This window comes from Eubalaena glacialis, chromosome 4 (assembly GCF_028564815.1).
Source record: "Eubalaena glacialis isolate mEubGla1 chromosome 4, mEubGla1.1.hap2.+ XY, whole genome shotgun sequence".
In the NCBI taxonomy this organism is placed as follows: domain Eukaryota; kingdom Metazoa; phylum Chordata; class Mammalia; order Artiodactyla; family Balaenidae; genus Eubalaena; species Eubalaena glacialis.
Genome location: NC_083719.1, coordinates 176,275,400 through 176,279,691, shown reverse-complemented (window position 1 = coordinate 176,279,691; position 4,292 = coordinate 176,275,400). Strand labels below are relative to the sequence as shown.

General features: G+C 43.2%; 1 non-coding gene across 1 annotated transcript; it reads right to left on the bottom strand.

The window, feature by feature from the left end:
- Positions 1–4,171: 4,171 nt before the first annotated feature.
- On the bottom strand, positions 4,172–4,244 carry TRNAR-CCU (transfer RNA arginine (anticodon CCU)). The gene has a single exon. It is a non-coding gene; the product is annotated as a tRNA-Arg (tRNA).
- Between the last annotated feature and the right edge of the window lie 48 nt (positions 4,245–4,292).

Below are 4,292 nucleotides of genomic sequence, written 5' to 3'. Positions count from 1 at the left end.
TTTAAAAATAGAATAAAAAATAAAAATAGAATTTGAAAGGGAGAGGAGACCAACACGTTTGATAAGATTCCTTTGAAACAAAAGAAAAACATCTTCCTCTGACCTTTATTTATATGTGTGTGTACAGAAAATATTCAGAAAGACACACAGAAAAGTGTGGTTACCCCAGTATGTGAAGAAATAAAAGGAGGGCTTTCACATCTTCCTAAAAAAAATTCAATATTGTCTGGATGCTTTCAGCAAGCATGTGCTATTTGATAAATTAATTCATCCATTCAACAAATATTCATTGAATGTCTGCTATGAGCAAGGTCACTGTTGTGTTGCAGATGGCTCATCCCATCTCACAAGAGCCAGTTATCAAATTGTCAGGAGCTCTGTGAGCAAGTTTTTAAACATAGGCATCATTAAAAATTAAATTATATAAACTTAGGATTAAATAAATTATATTACAAACAAAGGCAATAAATAAATATGCAAAGCTCATCACTTCCTAATTATGTGCTGCATTTTACCATTATAGAGTCTTGATGTTAAGTCTATTGTATGTTTATGATGAGAATTCTGGGCTACTGCCAATCCCTTCCCAACTTCAAGCTCAATGATGTCACACTGGTTTTTGAAATCAGCCAATGATGTAAATGTTTACACCACAGGAATTGGCAAACACTACAAATCAGGACCCCCACTCCCCCCGCAAGAGCTGGTTGTTAAACATTTACCAACACACCTGGCCTCGGTCCTTCTGTAGATGTTGGTGTCACAGTAGAAAACAAGACACACGAGATCCTGCCCTTGTGAAATCTGGGGAGAGTTTAAAAATGGGCAGAAGACCTAAATAGACATTTCTCCAAAGAAGATATACAGATTGCCAACAGACACATGAAAGAATGCTCAACATCATTAATCATTAGAGAAATGCAAATCAAAACTACAATGCGATATCATCTCACACCGGTCAGAATGGCCATCATCAAAAAATCTAGAAACAATAAATGCTGGAGAGGGTGTGGAGAAAAGGGAACACTCTTGCACTGTTGGTGGGAATGTAAATTGATACAGCCACTATGGAGAACAGTATGGAGGTTCCTTAAAAAACTAAAAATAGAACTACCATACGACCCAGCAATCCCACTACTGGGCATATACCCTGAGAAAACCATAATTCAAAAAGAGTCATGTACCAAAATGTTCATTGCAGCTCTATTTACAATAGCCAGGACATGGAAGCAACCTAAGTGTCCATTGACAGATGAATGGATAAAGAAGATGTGGCACATATATACAATGGAATATTATTCAGCCATAAAAAGAAATGAAATGGAGGTATTTGTAGTGAGGTGGATGGAGTTAGAGTCTGTCATACAGAGTGAAGTAAGTCAGAAAGAGAAAAACAAATACAGTATGCTAACACATATATATGGAATCTAAGGAAAAAAAAAAAGATCATGAAGAACCTAGTGGCAAGACGGGAATAAAGACACAGACCTACTAGAGAATGGACTTGAGGATATGGGGAGGGGGAGGGGTGAGATGTGACAGGGTGAGAGAGTGGCATGGACATATATACACTACCAAATGTAAAATAGATAGCTAGTGGGAAGCAGCCGCATAGCACAGGGAGATCAGCTCGGTGCTTTGTGACCACCTAGAGGGGTGGGATAGGGAGGGTGGGTGGGAGGGAGATGCAAGAGGGAAGAGATATGGGAACATATGTATACGTATAACTGATTCACTTTGTTATAAAGCAGAAACTAACACACCCTTGTAAAGCAATTATACTCCAATAAAGATGTTAAAAAAAAAAAACCACACCAATAATTATATTCTTTATACTTTTTAAGCTAAACACTTCATTTTTCTAAGAAAACTTTAAGTCATCTGCCTTGTAGACCCTGTTGGTGCTTTTAACCAACTTCCCAGACAATACATTTGTAATTTCTGGCCTCCATATGCACTTCTACCTGGAACACTCTTTTTGCTTACCCACCCCTCCCCACTTCACCTGGCTAACTCAGCTCAGGGGATAATCTTCCAGAAAACCTTCTCTGTTTCCCCCACCCCCACATCTGGTCTGGGCTGAGAGGCCCTACTGTGCAGGACCTGCCCTGAGCACCACTCCAATCAGGGCCTTATTCATCTTTGGCACTTTCTCTGGGACCTCAAAGATGCTCCATAAAAGAATGAATGAGGCCTATGACAGGAAAGGCAGTTACCAGCATATACACCATACTCTCCGTTTGCTCTGGCCCAGGCAGACATCACCAATCAATCTTGCTGATTTTATTCCCACAGGAGGAGAAAATTCATTAACCACATGGTATTTGCTGGGGACTTCAGGCCTCCAAAGCCCTTTGACCAAGGGGCCCCCAGAACAGCTTCCGCCACCAATGAGTTGTTCAGAGGTCTCCTCCTTCCCCAATAACCCCCTGCCTTGGTCCCCAAAGCCCACAGATCACCTTTCCTGCTGCCACCAAGGCTCAGACATCTGGTGTCCTTAACTTCCTGCTTTGAGACATTTAAAGCAGCACCTTTTGGATTTACCTCTGGTCTCTGTGGGAATCACCCTTGAGACTGAAGGAGGGAAAAAACACAGATTCTCAGGATTGCCTTCCCCTCCTACTTACCATCCAGCCCTGGCTGCTGAGAAATGGAATATTTCCTGCCATATCAGGAAACAAAGGATGTCACAGTTGTCAACGAATGCAGCTACCACAGATGGTGAGCTGGTGAGCCCTGAGGGAACTCAGGAAGGAAAGAATACCTGCCATCTAGCAACCATCAGACTGCAGCCACTCCCTACAGGGTGAGCCCTGAGGAAACCCAGGATGTGAAAATACAGGATACTAGCCCCAGATAGCTGAGGTGCATATCAAAGGAATGATTTCAATGAGCCCAGACTTTTGCATCTTCCCGTACACAGAAAAGTGCTAAATTCCTTAACTTGAGATATCTGGTTTTCTTTAATTAACAATAATCTTTTGATGTTCCCGACCACCTGCCCTTTGTTACAAAATGCCTATATACGCTGGCTTCCCCTGATTGCCTCCTTGGAGCAGTTCTCTCAGGGTTACTTGAGGTGCTGCCTCCTGGGCTTGAAGTCCTAAAAATTCCCGCCAAATAAAACATAACTCTCAACTTTTAGGTTGTGAATAATTTTTTAGGTCCACACTGCAAACTTGTGCCTCTTCCTCCCGACCCTAAAACAGGATATAAACAGCTCCCTGTGCCCCTAGGAAACCAACAATGGGGTTCATCAATAATAATAATAGTTACTATTTGCCGCATGTGGTCCGAAACTCCACCGCTTTATCGTGTTTAATCATCCAATAATCTAACCAAGTGGGTATGATTATTATTTATTTTTTTTAAAGATGTTTTTGATGTGGACCATTTTATTTTAAAATCTTCACTGAATTTGTTACAATACTGCTTCTGTTTTATATTTTGGTCTTTTGGCCACGAGGCATGTGGGATCTTAGCTCCCCGACCAGGGATCGAACCCACACGCTCTGCATTGGAAGGTGAGGTTTATTATTACAATTGCCCCCATTTTACAGAGAGAAAACTGAGGCATAGAGGAGATTAGGGCTTTGCCTAAGCTGACCCAGCTGGCTAGCGGTAGATCCAGGATTTCAGACCAGGCAGCCTAACCCCAGAGTCTGTGCTCTGAACCACTAAAACCACTGCAATTATGGGAGTGGCCACGAATGTGCATTTCTCCAGGGAGGAGGCTCCCAGCTCCTGTCTGATTCTCAGTAGGGTCTGGGACCCCCCAAGAGGGTATGGGCAGTTGCTTTAAGATGTCTTATTTCTCAAGAGGACCTTTCATGTCCTTCTCTCTCAAAGACTGGGGAGGGGGCTACACATCTTACTGCTAGTCAGCTTAGCTGGCACCCTCTGCACTGTGTCCTAGGGACCCGCCTTGTTAATGCAAGTTCGTGTACCCGATGCACAGCGAGGCCAAACAAACCAAAAAGTCAGAGTTTGGAGCAGAGAAAGTTTTACTGCAGGAGCCGGGCGGCTCATGCCCCAGAAAACCCCAAGCTCCCTGAAGGGTTTCAGCAAAGCATTTTTTAAAAAAAACGCTTACTTATTTATTTATTTGGTTGCACTGGGTCTTAGTTGTGGCAGGTGGGCTCTTTAGCTGAGGGATGCATGTGGGATCTAGTTCCCTGGCCAGGGATCGAACCTGGGCCCCCTGCGTTAGGAGCACAGAGTCCCAACCACTGTGCCACTAGGGAAGTCCCCAGCAAAGCATTTTTAAAAGCCAGGTGGGGGAGGGGGTTCGC